The 16,751-nt window shown below is 48.6% G+C and overlaps 1 protein-coding gene across 1 annotated transcript in view; it reads left to right on the plus strand.

Annotated features, from left to right (window-relative positions):
- The window catches only part of CTCF (CCCTC-binding factor), a 601,567-nt gene that overhangs the window by 540,423 nt on the left and 44,393 nt on the right, over positions 1-16,751 (plus strand). The window lies entirely within an intron of this gene.

The raw sequence follows: 16,751 nt of genomic DNA on the forward strand, positions 1-16,751 counted from the left end.
TGTTTGGTGCAGGGGTCGTTTGGGTTATGTGTTCCCCCTAAACTCTGACCAGCTCTGACCCCCATCTGATATCTCCCAATGGACACTGTACAACTAGTTGGACACCAGGGTTCTTTCAGCTTTCCCCTTTTATCTGGATGTTTCAAACCAGTCTCGCCATTTGGCATGGGCTAGGCTGTTTGGTTCTTAATTCTAACCCTTATCCTGTCCTCTCCACTACTTCTGGCACACCCTTGTGGCCCAGGTCTTAAAAGCTCTGGTCCCTTTGCCTTCCCTTCGTGACTCACTCCTTTTCTGTTTTTTTAACGTCTCCTCAAGTCTGTTAGTTGCGAATGTTTCCTTCTCCTTCGTTGGTTGCTTTGCGCTTCTTCCTATCTTTTTCGATGTCTGCTTTTCTCCATTGTATACTGATGATCCTTCTCATATCTTCCTCTTCCTCAATCAACTGAGATCTCTTCCCCACTGTTGGGTAAGATTTTTATTTCTATGATAAATCTTCCTTACATGTGTCAACCCCCAGACTTGGTGATCATGTTTCCTTGTTCCTGGCTGAGTGGGAATCTTTTTCCCCCATCACCCTGTCTTTTACTCTTTTTATGGGTGACCTTTTTATGGCTCTCCATAGTGTTTGAATTTATATTTTTGGGCTGAATGCATTTTACAATGGCAACACACAGCATCTTACGTGCAGTGTTACTGGGTTGCCTTTAGGCATCCTTTTTTAATTTCTCTTAATATGCTTTGGGTGAACTAATGTTCCCAGGATTGAGAGGGATTTTCATCCCCTTTACATTTTATATTGTGGAGTGCTGGCACAATGCATGGTATCCCTTTTCTCACTGAGCTACATTTCTGTTACTTTGGAAAGCCAACTCTAATGAAGGAATAGAACCTTTCGGAAGGAGCCATTACCTGTAAGGTAGGGCCCCTGGGGCGATAGATAGAAGCCCGAGCGTAGCGCGGGCTTTGGGGTAGCCCTGCGGGCATTACCCGGCCAGTAATGCCCCCTCCAACCCCCGCGGGTTCTATTGCTATTGGTACCCTGGCACGTTATACTGAGGTACTACTAGCAGTTTGTTTTGAGTTGAGACACAGTGTTGCGACTGTTACTCAACTCGAGAAGAAAAAGGTTGTTGGGGAGAAGGGACTAGAGTTGGTTCTTTCTCCCTTTCCATGTCAGCCATTGGAAAAAAAAAAGTAAACAACAAAATGGCTGCCATGGAATGGGAGAAGGGACTACACTTGGTCCTTTCTCCCGTTCCATGGCAGCTGGGGAAGATGGGGGATGGAACTCCGGGACCAGCATTCCGAACGGAGCGCTCTGTTAAGTCTTACCCAGCAAGGTAGCGACACGACGAGGGCCAATCAGATCGTTTCTAACAATCTGATTGTCCCTCGCTGGATACTAATTGCTGGTGGCAACAGTTATACCTTAATAATTTTTTTGTCCATATTACTTGCAGGCTGTCAAATCAGCTGCGGTAATGCACAGGAGGATCACCATTCTGTTAGAATGGTCTCTTCCTTCTTTTTTTGCCATTATGAATCTGCTTGTCCTTTCTTGGGTCTTCCTGTGCCGGCGTAGGTGGGGGAGGTCCTGGTTGAAATATTTTCTTTGGCGGAAGCCTTTTGCGTTGCTAGTCACTGGACACCAGCTCCAGGCACGATGCAGAATTTGTTCATGCAGTTCTGAAGAACCTTTTTTCTTTGTCCTAGATATGACCACAGCTCCACCTTATGTTTCTTGTTCGGTAGAATCACCCACAAAGATGGAGGAAAGAGGACGGATGCATGAGTAATTAAAGTTACTCACCGTAGTGACTAGAGTACTCATAGTCCTTAGTCTTCCAACCACCTTCCCCTGCTAGTATGCCATGGGCTAATATGTACGGGTGTAGCCAGGTATCGAAGTGTCCAATGTGTTCAAAGGGGACTGAGGTGAGGCGCCGGAAGGTGGCACCTCGGCAGGCCTTCCCACACACAAGGCCGTGCCCCCACGCACTATACAAAATTTAAAAGGGAGATCATTTTTTCACTTCCAAAGGTTCCGGTACCGTTCTCATGTTGGGAGATGCCCACAAGAATGGAGGAAAGGGGACTAAGGACTGAGTACTCTAGTCATTAAAGTGAGTGACATTAATTACTCCTACGTCCCCCTTTCCTCCATACTGTATGGGCGTCCCTCGCTAGGAACGGACGACAGTACCTTCTTCACCAGAAAAATTCCCCTGACTGTGCCCACCAGCGCCACTCCCCAGTCCTCTTTTCCGCATTGACGGGAATGGACCGCTTTCACCAACGCTCCTGGGTTTGGCTTTGGCCTTGTAATTCCACGCACTCTTCCCCGGATACTGTTTTGTCTTTTAGTGTTTAATCAGGTACTCGGTCCTCCCCCGGCGCATGTCGACGTCCTGGGGCTTCAGCAGGTGTCCAGTCTCCCTATGGCCGACCCCCACGCCCTTTGCCTCTGCTGCCTTGGCCCCCGACCACAGCTGGGAAGGTGACACCACATGCAACGCGCTTACACCCCCATGCTCTGAAGAATAGGTTAGCTCGGTGGAGAGAGCTCTTCAAAAGCACGCCCCCAGGACTTGCCACCAGCCAGAAACCTTTGAGAGAGGGACTGTACGGTACCCTCTCGAAAATGAACCTAAGGAAAAAACGATTAACCCTTTTCAGTACCGCCATAGTAAGATGGGTTGTACTGGTTTAGTTCATAAAAATTGACTAGTAAAGTCAATTGGGACTTTACATGCCCTGGGAGACTGTATTCAGTCCCAGGGTATGGAGTCTGTTTGGAGGATGCTACGACACGCCTGGGTCACTGCACAGAGGGTGCTGTGTAACCCATGTGAATAAAGATGGTCCTATGGAGGTGAGAAATGCCCAATAGACCTTAAACACAAAAATAGCCTAGAACACACATAGCAAAAATGTCTAAGAGTGGGAAAAAGAGTCTCACTCTTAGCAGGAGAAAAGCAACAAACCCTTCAAATCCAGCAAAGCTGCTGGGGGACTTTCTAGCTAAGGGAAATTAGCCATAGAATGAGAAGTTCTCCCTAACAGGGGCAGCTCTTCAGTGGGTTCCGGGGCTTCAAGGAACGACGATCCAGACAGCCAGAGCGATTCCCCAAGTCACACTGCTGCAAACGGCACAAAGCAGGGAATAAGGGCTTCTTTCAGTCCCGCTCTTCTGCCTCGGAGGGGAAAAAGGGCATGGCACTCCTGTGTCCACGTGTCTTGTGTGGAGTGGCAGGCTTGCCCTTCAGGCACAGCATTGGTGCGTGAGGTTCGCATACCCCTGTATCCTGTCGGTAGTGTCCACGGGCTACTGTCCCCACCCCTCTCTCCTCCACTCCCACAGATTGGGACAACTCTATTGGCGGAAATACGAGCACTCGTTCAGAGTAGGGCAGAGGAAGAAGTCCCGGCCTCCCAGAGGGGCATGGGCTTCTACTCCAGAATCTTCACCATACACAAGAAGAACCAGGCTGGCCTTAGAGTTGTGTTGGAGCTTTCCACCCTGAACCTTTCCCTCCCCTTCAAAAGTTCAGGATGGTTACCCCAGCGCTTATTGTGGAGACACTGTGCAGGGGAGATTGGATGTGCTCCCTGGAGATGAAGGACTCATAGCTACCCATCCCCATTTGGCAGCCTCATCGGTCCTTTGAGGTTCAGGATCATGGGCTTTAATTTCCAATACAAAGTTTTACCATTTGCCCTCAATTCAGCCCCGAGGGTCTTTACCAAACTTATGAATGCAGTGGTAGCCCTCCTCATGGCCGAGGGGCACCATGTCTATCCGTACCTAGACGACTGGCTCGTCAGGGCGAGTTCCCCAGAGGCGGTCCATCACACCTATCACACCCTCATGAATACGCTACACAAATTTTGATTCTCTCTCAATCTCAAGAAGTCACCGCTGGAGCCGACGCTGAGTCTAGCGTTCCTGGGCCTCATATGGGATGAGCTATGGGAGTTTTCCCTCTCGGAGGACAGGATCACAGCCATCAAGAGGGCCAGGAGTCATTTTCTCAGCAAAGAGGTGACCTCGGCATGGTGGTGCCAACACCTACTGGGTATCATGGCGGCCTTTCTTCTGGCAGTGCCGTACACAAGGCTCAAAATGAGATTACAGCTGCACTTCGCAGCCTCGTGGAGTCAGGGGCGGGGTGCCCAGGCGGAACTCGTCAGCATTCCTCCCTTTCTCCACCAGAACCTTGTCTGGTGGAGCACGGACTGCAACTTGAGGCTAGGCAGACACTTCAGACAACCAGCAACGCAGGTTACCATCACCACAGACTCTTCCTTGGAGGACTGCAGAGCTACCCTGGACAACCACAGCCTCCAGAGTCTGGACTCTTCAGGAACCGGAAGCCCATATCAACTGGCTAGAGCTGAAGGCCGTATGGCTGGCTCTCAAGGTCGTCCTACTGCCCATCAGTGGCAAGATGATCCTCATTGAAACGCACAACTCCACCAGCATTTATTGCAGCAACAAGCAGGGTGGCACCAGGTCCCCTCTATGCACCCTGGCAGTCAACATTTGTGAATGGGCTTTGGTGAACGACATACAGTTGACAGCGATCTGCCTCCCGGAGACTCAAACCTGGAGGCGGACAGGCTCAGCAGGTTGGGTACAGACCATTACGAATGGCAATTCAACGAGCAGGTCCTTTAGTAGATTGACGGATGGGGTCATCCATAGGTGGACCTCTTCGCCACATGTTACAACACTGACGGACGGCCACGTGGGCCACTCCTTCGGCCTTCTGCATGCACTACTTTTTGGATGTTGACTCCAGGTCAGACGCAGCATTTGGGCAGGCAGTATTAATGAACTTGTTTTCTTAAGGAGGCTCACCTCTCCACTCTGGTTGTAATCGCCCATACAGTATGGAGGAAAGGGGACGGGACGTAGGAGCAATTATAAGTTACTCACTGTAGTGTCTAACGTACTCCTAGTCCATAGTCTCCTTTTCTCCATACGTCCCACCATCCCCCCGCTGTTAGGGAGAATTCTCTGTTTGGGCTGAATTTCCCTACCTAGTGAGTCCCCCAGCGGCTTTGCTGGATTTCTGGGGTTTCTTTTTTTTCTCCTGCCAAGAGTGAGACTCTTTTACCCTCACTCTTGGACCTGTTGAAGTGTGTTTTCTTGGTTAAACCTTGTGTTGAATGGGCTATGGGGTCTTTTACTCCATAGGGCCTCATGTATTTTTGTGATGTGGGTCACACAGCACCCTCTGTGCCGTGACCCAGGGGTGTCCTAGGGACTCCCCAACATAGACTCCATACCCTGGGACTGACTACTGTCTCCCAGGGCATGTAAAGTCACCAAAGACTTTGCTAGTCTTGAATCCTGAACAGAACCAGTACAAACCATCATATTGTGGACGTACTGGCTGGGGCAATTCGATTGCCCCAGGGTCTGTTAGTCGAGGGGGCACGTCTCCGTCCCCCCTGATCGAGTTTTGGCTGGTGGCAGTGGAAACTACTTTTTATATTCGACCGCGAATATTTCCCTATGGGATTTCCCATTGTTTTAGGCTAACACATTTAATTATTTATTTACGGTAGCCTTAAACATACCGCCGGTTTATATATTTATTATTATAACTCCGGTTGGGACTTTTTGCCAAAACTTGATTCTAAAATGGCGTTGGCGTTCGCCTCTGTAACTCTGACCCAAAGTGGAGCCCTTTGTTCCACTTTTGGCGGGCTTCTCCACAGAAGCCCTCCAAAGTGGTGCCACTCTGTCTGGGGTACTTAGGAGGGGTGGAGGGGGATTTAGGCACCCTGGACTGAGTTACCTTGGTAACTCCAGTCGCACTCCGTCCTGATTGGCCCAAGTGGTGAGCCGGCCGGCTCACCACTTAGCATGTTTGAGTGACAGCTAGGCTGGGTGAATGGGGGTTTGCTGCATAAAAGCAGGGCTTTGGGGACTGGAACTTCGGAAGTCGCCACAGGACCAAGAATCCGACGAGGGAAGAGCTGAGCCGACCTGCTTCGACGACACCACCCGGTGGAGCCCTGCTGAACCGTCTCACCACTTTTTCCGACGACCGAGGAGAACTCTTAACGGAGTGGCTCCTTCCCTTGACTGGTGGGGACAACCAGTTTTCACCTTCTTTCCGCTTCTCGAGGTATCTCGTGGCCGCCTTGCCCGTGCCAAGCACCCCGGCAACCGGAATACCACACTTTTACCCCTAACCGCGAAAGTCGGTACAACCCTTTAACCGGAGGACTCCGCGGCTGGTTTCTTCCCGGGCAGTGCAACGACCTTCTTCTTCTGCTCTTCAGCGAGAACTTCTTCTCCCCTGACCGACGTCGAGCCTTGCTGCCACTGCCTGGAACAACTGCCACCGCTGGAGGATCCTTTCCGCTTAAGGTACCGTGTTCCGCCTGGCTTCCCTTGCCACCGACTGTACGGGGTAGATTTAGCCCCCGGCTTTCGAACCTGGGAGTGCCTGGGACACCCTGGCTAAACTTTCTAAGCCACTCTAAACTCTTTCTAACTCTTTGCAAGACTTTGAATCCCTACTAACAGTGTGATCTTGGGCACATTTTCGCTCCGGCTACTCTAAGAGTGGGCCCTGCCTAGTGACTTTTGCTCACCTGTGACTTTGTACTTCTTTGAACCTATTGCAAGTGTTCTGGACCTTAGAGTGGTGTGTTTAACCTATTTCTGTTTCTTTTATCCCTTTCTTAACCTACTAGAGTGTCATCTAACGTTAAGCGCTCACCTCTGTTAATTATGTGGTGTTAACTTAGAGTTGTCTAGATAGGAGTAAGGGTTGAAACTGCTTTCATTATAACTGTGTTCGAAGTGTTTTTACTATATTGTGCTAGAGTGATTTCAACTTATGTGTGTCTAAGAAATAAATAACTATATACTTTTGAAACCAAGCTCTGGTCAGTGTTTGCTTGTGCTATTGTATTTGAGTACCTATTGTGTATACTTTACATACTGCCTAACTCTTCTTGAGGGAAGTCTGACTGCTCAGCCACAGCTACCAAGTAAATCTGGGTGGTGCAGACTGCTACCAAGTGGGTTTACTGCTATACCTGTAGTCTTAAATCTTTTGCAGTGTTCCCCAAGGGAGCTGCACAGGTTTCTGCCTAACACCCGCCTCCCTAATAAAACTGGTCATTAGGCAATGATAATATTGACGCATCAATGGGGGCTGAGGAGTTGCGCTGGTGGGCGGAGTGAGGGGAGCACATGCTCCCAGGGCCACGCCCCCCGCACGCCTCTGTGGAAGAGTTTTTCGGGTGAAAAAGGTTACGTCTGTTGTCCCTAGCGAGGGACGCCCATACAGTATGGAGGAAAGGGGACTATGAACTAGGAGTACGTTAGTCATTACGATGAGTAACTTATAATTTTTAACATATGAATTTGACCTCCTATTGTAAATCTGACATATGCCTGAGACTATTACATTTTTTTAAAGCATTTTGATATTTGGGGTTTCACATTTAAGTTGTAGCAAAGTAAGTTCCAACCTAGTATCCGCATGTAAAGATGCCAGCTAACATAGCTATTTGTGTTGCCATTTTCAATGCTCTGCACCCAATGCTTTCTGTTTGAGCTAGTGTGGCAGATAGTCTATCAGCTGACATGGGTCTCGGCACACTGTGTTCCCTCAATCTGGCCATCTATGAAGTTGAGATTAGCTTTCCTGGCCTCCCTGATCAACAAAACAGAGCAGCCTGGCTCCAGGACTGGGATTGTTCTTTGGGGTAGAGTGAGAAATAAGTTCCCTTCTTCACGATCTGCTTGTCCCCTCTTTGATCACTGACTGGGCAGCAGACCATACAAAATTGACTGCATATGAGATGTGGCTCACTCTCCTTAGCAGCCAGTTTCTGGCAGTGTCTCTGAACTGATGAACACATGCTCCTCCTATGCTCCACCCCAATACTCTCAGGGGCCCTAGATAAGGAAGGAGTGGGAAAGGGCACTGTCATTTCCAAATCATCTTATAGCTGCACTAGCTATGACAGACATGTTCCAGGCACTTCATGCTAGCGAGAGAACATTTCTACCAAGCCCAGGGTAAAATTGGATCCTGCAAGAATGCAAACGTTCGGGGATGCTGCCTCAGAGTTGCAGTGAAGACATGAAATATGGATTCATCTTTTCCAGGATCTGTCCAGTTGAGTGTACTATTAGGTTGATACTGAGCTGACAGTCCCTAGAGGTGTTCATCTCTCCCCCTGGCTGTCTGTTCCTGAGACGAGCACGCCACCTCCCAATCCCTGAGAACATAACCACTGTAAGGAAGCCATCTGTTCTCCAGCATGGGGTCTGACATGGATTCAGATGCTCATGAATATTCCCCATCGTCAGGCTGTGAATCCTCGGTAAAAGAAATAACTTTCAATTTCACTTTAAAATTGTATTTCTCCTTTAAACCAATCACTGTTCTCTGGGTCATTCTGCCCCCATCCAATGACTGTCCTCTCCCTAAACCCCTCCTCAGGCAGCCATCTTCAGATTTTTACTGCACGCTTCAGTGTTGGGTGTCCTCGAGTTTGCTCTGTTTTTTCGTGGTTTTTGATGCAAAAGGGGTTTAAGTTGCTTCCAACAGAGCGTGTGTGCTCTTTTTTCGATCTACCGACAGTGGGGATCAGTTGTCAGTTGTCTGAATTTTAGCGCCCCTCAAGGGCGAAGATCGTCAAAGTTTCCAGATGGCCATTAGGCCTACTTTGCGCCCTCTGACCATGATGGAGGAGAAGGAAAGAAGATCCCTCTTCAAGTGCGGGCTGCAGAATGTTGTGGAGGACAAGCACCTGCAATGCCTGTCTGCATCCAGACCAGAAGGAAGGAGATTGCGAGATATGCCTCAGCTTCTCCAAGAAGACGACGAATGATGGGCACAGTGGACTGGCGGCGTGGCTGAACACCAAGGCCACTGCCCCGTGCTCCGAGCAGGGTCATGCCTCACCCAGGACGGGCCGGTCCGTCTTGTTTGTTTTTTATTTATTTATAAAGCGCACCTTAACCCGGAGGTATCTGGGCGCATTTGGCGGTTAGAGGTTACAGACATGCAGATGATATACGAAACGGGTGATATACAAAACAGGTTTACAGAGTGAAGACATAATGGCTTAAGCAATACAAGTGATCATAAGTCATTCAGATTGTGCAGTCATAGATTTGGGATGGGGGTTCAGAAGTGGAGTGGGGGAAAGCAATGTTGGAGTTAATATTACTCGGTTAGCCATTTCATGGAGTTACTTCTGAAGTTTGCAAATGAGTTGGCTCTTAAGGATAGAGGGAGCGAATTCCACAGCTGAGCAGCCATGCCTGGGAAGCTGATCCACCAGATTTTTGTAATTCATATCTGGGGACTATCAAGCCGAGTGTATTGGTTGACCTGGTGGCTCGGGTAGATGAGTTTAGCTTGAACTTTTCTGTTAAGTACAGAGGGGCCGCCTGATTAAGTGCTTTGTAGGTGAGGGACATAGTTTTGCGTTGAATCTTGTCCTTGACTGATAGCCATTTATATTGTCTACTTCTTCTAAGTTCTTTGAGGGTGCCTCATCCATGGGGGACAATGGCATGGCCAATAACCGCAAGTCCGTGTCCACCGGGGTTGCCGCGCTATAGCGGGTTCGGTGATGGACGGGACGGGATCGACATCACCATCCGCCTCCATTGCCAGCCAGCAATTGAGCTCCTCCTCGAAAAGGAAATCGTCCAATCCGGCTAAGCTGCAGGCAAAGCCAGAGAAGCCCGGGATGGAGGGAGAAGAGGGCCGACTGCCCAAGAAGGCCCAGTCGGCGAAGGAGAAGTCTTTGTCAAGATGGAGCTGGTGGCGGCTGTTCTTAAGAAGGTGAAGAGGGCTGACCCCGTGAAGGTAGCCCACACAGCGCAGAAGGTGTCCCTGCCTCGGAGGCGCAAACCCACCGCAGTGACTTTGGCAAAGTCTGTTGGCACGCCAGAGAAGGGGATGCAGTCTCTGAGCCCAGCTCTGACCCCTCAGGGTGGAAAAGGGGTGAGGGGGGGCAAGAAGGGTCAGATCAACCCCAGGCCATGGAAGTTTCGTCCACGGACGTCGAGGACCTGGAGTCCTTGCACACGGTCCACGAGGACATGGAAGAGGACAGCGCGGGCCTAGGGTTCTGATCATACCAGCTTAGCCGAGGGACGTCTGGACATCCTGTCGACCCTACATAACTTGGTGTCGGAGATCCAAAAGAGGATGCCGCAGGGCCTGGTTCCTATGGTCCCCCATACCGCCGATCGGCTGCCTGCGAAGAGGAAGTGCCATACGATGCCCCAATTTCAGCCTCCACATCCAGTCCGGCACCCTCTCCGCCAGTAGACACAGGGACAGATACAGCCACGGCAACGACGGGCTACGATTAAGTTGTTGCGGCGGGTCTCCGCAGCCTAGGGCGTCCCCACCAAATGAGGCGGGGTCATTCCATTCCATGATCACCAGAGCCTCTGAGCTGTTCTAGCTTGTGCCCGAGGAAACCAAGAAGGGTTTCCTGTACCAGAAGCGCGGGGCCAAGAGGAAGACTATGATGGCGGTGCCTTTGCTGGACAACGTGTGTGAAGGGAGGGCCTGGCCCTCTTGAAGAACCCTTGCACGGATCTGGCCAAATAGGCTGGAGAAGTAGTACCTGGTGCCGGAATGGGCATCCAAGTGCCTAAGGTTGCAACCATTGCTGGATTCGGTGGCTTCAAGGAAATGGTCGGTTAACCCATCGTCTTCAGTCCCTCCAGACAGCGGGGGGCAGAAGATGGACGCCATGGGAAGAAAGGTGATTTACACCACAGCGTCCACCATCTAGGTGGCCAACGCACTAGCGATCTTAGCCAGGTGCGACAGGGAGCTGTGGTACAAGCTAGGTCTGATTCTGGAGTTCCTCCCCGACGACAAGAGGATGGAGGCGATCACCCTCTTCCAGGAGGGGGAGGTGGTGTCGGTTCACAGTGGTGCTAGACCTTGCCGACACAGGGTTCTGGCAGATTGGGAATGGTGTCTGCCTTCGTCGCCAGGGCTCACTGAAGGCCACGAATTTCCACCAGGGGATCCAGGCGAGGGTACTGTGGACTTGCCTTTCGACAGAGATAACCTTTTTGGAAAGGTTGTTGAGTCCCTACAGGCCATCAAAGCGGATACAGACATGGCCCGTTCCCTGGGAACACTCCAGCAGCACTGCTCTTTTTGCTACTCCTGAGGGAAGTCGAGCTGGACGTCAAAACGTTTTTCCGCATACAGTCAGCCTGCCAGATCCACGACTCGGGAAGCCTACATGGGCTGTTCCCAGGCCTATGGGGCAGGAGGACACCGCTGCCGTCGCCCACAAAGCAGGACGCCAGTGCCGAAGCATACCTGAAGCAGCCAGGACGTTGGGCACCCACCTGTGCACCCTGGTAGGAGGCCGGCTGATTGGGTTCGCAGGGAGTGGGAAAAGATCGCCACCGACAGATGGGTGCTGGACGATCTCGCCCAAGTACATAGCCTGGACTTTCAGCACAGGTGTCCACCGATCCTCCGGTGGCCCGGCAGGCGCAGCACATCCCTCAGCTCTTGTAGGAGGTGCAGATATGCTACGAAAAGGGGCGATGGAGCGAGTTCCCCAGCAACTCCAGAGCCTATTCCAGATACTTTTAAGTCAAAAAGAAGACCGGGGGCTGGAGGCCCATTCTAGACCTGCAACATCTGAGCAAGTACTTAAAAGTCCGAAAAGTCAGGATGGTCACTTTGCAGCGCATGCTCAGCCAACTGGAAAAAGGAGACTTCTTGACGTTGGACCTGGAGGACGCCTACTTCCACGTCCCATTCACAAGAAACAGTTTCTATGCTTCGTAGTGCAGGAACAGCACTACCAGTTTAAGGCCCTTCCTTTTGTCTTGAAGTCTGAAGGGCTGTCTCAGTCATTGTGTCAAACACCATATTCTAGACATCCATAACATGAAATGTGTATTCGTCACACACTCCATTCACCCAGGTCCCACCCCACGGGCGTACCCACAACATAGTCATTGGTAAGGCTCCAGCCGGTCTTACCTGGACTTCCCCCACACTACCATATATGTAACTTCCACCCAACACCAGTCAGCGGGAAGGGACAGAGGCAGAGCTTCCCAGGACTTTGGGAAAAACAAGGTAACGGGCAATAGAAAGCAAGAGGCCACAGGGACCATCTTGTTTCCCATCAGGAATCAACTGATTCCAATGGCAGGGCCTCGGTATCCCAAAGTGGAGGATACTCAGAGCACCTCTCAAATTCAGCATGGAGCTGCCACCAGCCCATACCCTGCTCTGTGGGCCACAAACAGGTGCCTTAAAACATACACTAGGAGTACAGGGTCGTACTCCCACTCGTGGGTGCCATAAGGGTATCCAAGAGTTCATCAAAGCCAAAAAGAGGAAGAGCTGCGCAATGCATTTCCAGCATCACAGGGGCACTCTATCCCTAGCGCTCTCCAAGGAGGTGCAGGACTTATGGCACTGGGCCATCGGACAAGAGATGTTTCTCGTTCCTCTTCACCTGGCGGGTGTCAAGAACACCATTGCAGACTCGCTCAGCAGCGGATTGCGCTCCTGCCATGAGAGAGGACTTCGGCAGGACGAGGTGAACCGCATCTTCAAGTGGGGCAGGCCCTAGATCGATCTTTTTGCCATGGCGACAAACTCCAAATGCCAGAAGTTTGCCAGCAGATTCCATCAACCGAGGAGCCTGAGGGACGCATTCTCCTCATGGGAAGGCCTGTTTCTGTATGCGTTTCCTCCGTTGCCTTATTGCTACAAGTCATCAACACACTCACAGTGCCAATGCTGAATGATGCTCATCGCCCCAGTGTGGCCGAGGCAGATTTGGTACCCGGACCTTCTCAGCCTGTCAGCGTTGCTTCCAGTCAAGCTGTCAGTGGTTCCAGAATTTTTCACTAGAGAAGGAGGTGCAATCCTTCACCACAGCCCAGGATAGCAGAACCTGGGGGCTTGGCTCCTGCAGCCCTAGAGTTTGGAGGATGAGTTGCTGCGGATTGTAGGGAGGTCCTCGCCAAGGCCAGGGCGTCGTCAAATTTGAAGTACTACGGTCACAAGTAGAAGCGTTTCGCTATCTGGTGCAGGTATTAGAAGATTACCCCTCTGAGGGTCACGGCCCCACAGATTCGTAAAATACTTGCGATCCTTGGCCATGGCTGGACTGGTGCACGCCTCTATCAAGGTACATCTGGCGGCTATCTCCTGCTACATCAGGTCCCCAGGAAGAGATTCACTTTGGTCTCACCGACTCGTCAAGGAGTTCCTCAAAGGACCGTTTTGATCTTTCCCGCCGGGAAGACCTCATTAATCAGACCCTCTGGGATTTTGCGGCATGAAATGGGAAATTTTGCAGCATGAAATGGGAAATTTTGCAGCACAAACCTTTATTTATGGCAGCATTTTTGCAGCACAATTTGTATTGACTGGAGGGTGCAAGATGGGTACATTGCAGGAAAGAGGCCGTGTGCAAGGCTCCAAGGGAGCCAGTGTGTCTATATATGTAGATTGTGTATCAAATAGGAAGAGTCCTAGATGTCTCTGGCTTGGCAGAACAGTGTTTGTTTTGGCTACGTTTTTTTGGTTTAATGTGCATGCCTATTTAATATTAACGTTCTTAATCATTATCAGTTGTAATGCTGAAAATATTCCCCTTCTATGTTTCCCAATCCCGCAAATTTTCTCACCCAACACACCTCACACGTCTCACCAATTTCCCATCACAACTTGTATTTTTAAACCTCACGCTCAGTCATACACATACTCGCATGCTCTGTCATACTGCCAACTCACAATTTGTGCTCTCTAGTCCCTGCCAAACTCAAATCATACTCCCAACTCACACTGTACGCTCCCCAATTCCTCCCTCTGTATACAGTCCTTCATTCTTGCATGCAACTGCTGCATCTTTCATCCTTTCTCCCATTCTATCACTCTTCCCTCATCCTTTCTCCCAATCTGCAGCTTACTGCCCCTTTCCGGCCAACTCCTCTCTGCTTTTGGCCCACTACTACGCCTGAGCCCACGTACCTTCCGCTTTCTGTCTTTCCGCCTCTCTCTCTGATTTATGGCCCACCGCCCCACTGCATCTGCTCTGCTCTCTTGCCCACTGCTTTCCCTCTGATCTTCCTTTGCTTTCTTGCCTACCACGTCACAGCTCACCCATCACTCACCCTCTCACTCCTTTCTCTCACATATTGTGATCATTTTTAAAAGTTTTGAAGAAAAATGTAGATCTTGGCCTAAGAAAGTGGGGCATCTAAAAATAGTGTGCCATTTTTCGATAAACCATTTTTGGAAATGAGCAGTCCACCTTAATCTCAGTGACCTGCACATTTCCACAGTGCTGAGTTTTAGCGCAAATGATGCGCTGGCCAGCTGCCTTGAATATGTTTGTGTTGGAAGTGCTCTCCCGACAATGGTCTACAGGCTCCCCCTGCATTTCACCGTGACTGGCCCTTAAGGGTCCTGCCACTGTAAAATGCAACCCAAAAAAAAACACATTTCTATCCGATTTGGGCAACAGAAATGCAAGTGAGACAGCAACTGTCACACTAAAAATGTGTTTTTTTTTTTTTTAAGTATTGCATGAGTCAATGGGGTCAGAATATCGGGTCCATATCTTGGGTCTTCTTGCAGGAGTGATGCTGGCCCACCAGACCCCCTTGATGTGCCATACAATATAAAACTACCAAACTGGCAAACCCAAGGGGAATGGAGAACAAAACAAAGGCAGATCTTCACTGGCTTCAGACACTGGCTCCCAGATAAATAGACACTGCAAGATGATTACTTCACTGGAGCTTGATAGATTGTTGATTCATCAGTGTGATATGGTGTCTGTGAAAATCTAAACCTAAGAATACACAGATTAAAATTACTCTATTCCATTTGTATTACCTTCTCTAACTAATGATATAATTTTAACTTCTAGACAAATACCTGCTGCCTATGCTAGATTGCTGATAGGCATGATAAGCTTCAGCATACTCTTCTTATTTTCTTCTTGTATTTTTTTTATGTAGTTTTCAGTATTATTCTTTGAGTATTAAATACTTGAGTATTTTCTTGTCTTTATACTTTGTTGAATAAGAACTATAACCAAGGATATTCAAGTCTCGAATGTTCTTTTACTTTCTTGTTCCTTGTAGCAAAATTGAAGTTTTAGTAAATGTCACATAAATGTTTGCTTCCATAAGTGCATTAATAAAAGAACAAACATTAACTAAAAGTATTAAGTTCTTTACTTGAGTTTATCGATGCCCAGCAGATAAATGACTGACTCTGCAAACTGGAAAATGCCTTACTGTAAAACTGAAGTACGCGACGCTACGCGCATTCAGGACGGAGAAGAATTGAGGTATTCCGCGGACTGAGCGCACTGGAAACTTTGTTGCTGCAAATCAAATGTACGCGACGCTACGCGCATATAGGACGAAGGAGTCTGAAGCCCACGAAGCCGTCGCGATATGTAATATAAAAAAACTATGAGTTACTAAGGACCGCAGCTCAATGAAACAACGCACTACGCAACCCAGAAACAAAGGATTCCAAAAATTAATGCACGCACGCAACTCACGCTAGTGGGTTCTTTTCTTTAACTAACGTTCAACTGAATGAAAGCGCGACCAAAATTAAAACAATTACTTCACACAACGAGTTACATAACGCGTATTTCATACACAAACTGGGTAAATATTAAAACTCGCTCACAATATTATAAATAGCAACTGAAACAAAACAAACTTTTTTCAATTACGCATATACATGCAACCACGAAGAAAAAATGAAATGTTACGTTCATACAGATTCTAAAAAATGTTGTGGAGAGTTGAATCAAAAATAACGTTCCATCAAATGCGGATAAACAGTTTTCTTAAATAGTTCTTAAAGAAATAACTTCTTGAAATATTCAAAGATTAAGAACTTTTCACTTCAAACACTTAGCTTGCTTCATCTGTAATTGTTCTTGTAAATTGGTTACTTCCTTGAATTCTTTTCTGTAATATCTTCACTCAAGATTTTCTTTTTAAAAGACTACTGAACTATGAATATTGAATTTTATCAGAGCCATAAGAGACAACAACCTTCTTCTAAAGTAACTGGAATGAAAGGCAGTTTAGAATCTTGGTGAAAGTTCCAAACTACCTCACAGCACTTTTCCTCCAAGCACAGTTGTGAATTGGACCCTCCATCTTTGCTTGGGAAATTAGTTACTTCCTGAATAGTTTGACATTAAGGAAACTTAAGTAAATAATAAGATATTAAATTCAGAACCAACACCCAAACAGCACTCAAACATCACTTAACATTATATATGTGATGATAATCTTCTAAATGAAAGTCTTCTAGTGTAATGTTTCTTTGATAATGTGGAAATGTGCCATGGAATCCTGACACAGAAAGACCCTTTAAAGCATTGGCAGCCCTTGTATTTAAAGTGGGCGCATAGGATGGCCTACAATTTCAGCACATTTAAAAGTGCATCTAGCTTGTCAATTTGGGATGCACTTTTAAATGCGCAGAAACGCCCCCTGATTTGCGCAAAGGGGTGAAAAAGGACATCTGAATGGGCGCATATAAAAGCGTCCATTCAGATGTCCTTTGTGGATCAGACTGCTCTTCTCCCCCCCCCCCCCCCAAATCAAGTGATGAGATGTTCCTGTGCCCAAAAAAAAGAGTTGCTATACTGGCCTTGATTCTTTTTTTTTTTGTTTTGCAAAAACACCCATTTTTGTGGGT

Source organism: Ambystoma mexicanum, chromosome 1p (assembly GCF_040938575.1).
Source record: "Ambystoma mexicanum isolate Mex_15411 chromosome 1p, UKY_AmexF1_1, whole genome shotgun sequence".
NCBI classification, from domain to species: domain Eukaryota; kingdom Metazoa; phylum Chordata; class Amphibia; order Caudata; family Ambystomatidae; genus Ambystoma; species Ambystoma mexicanum.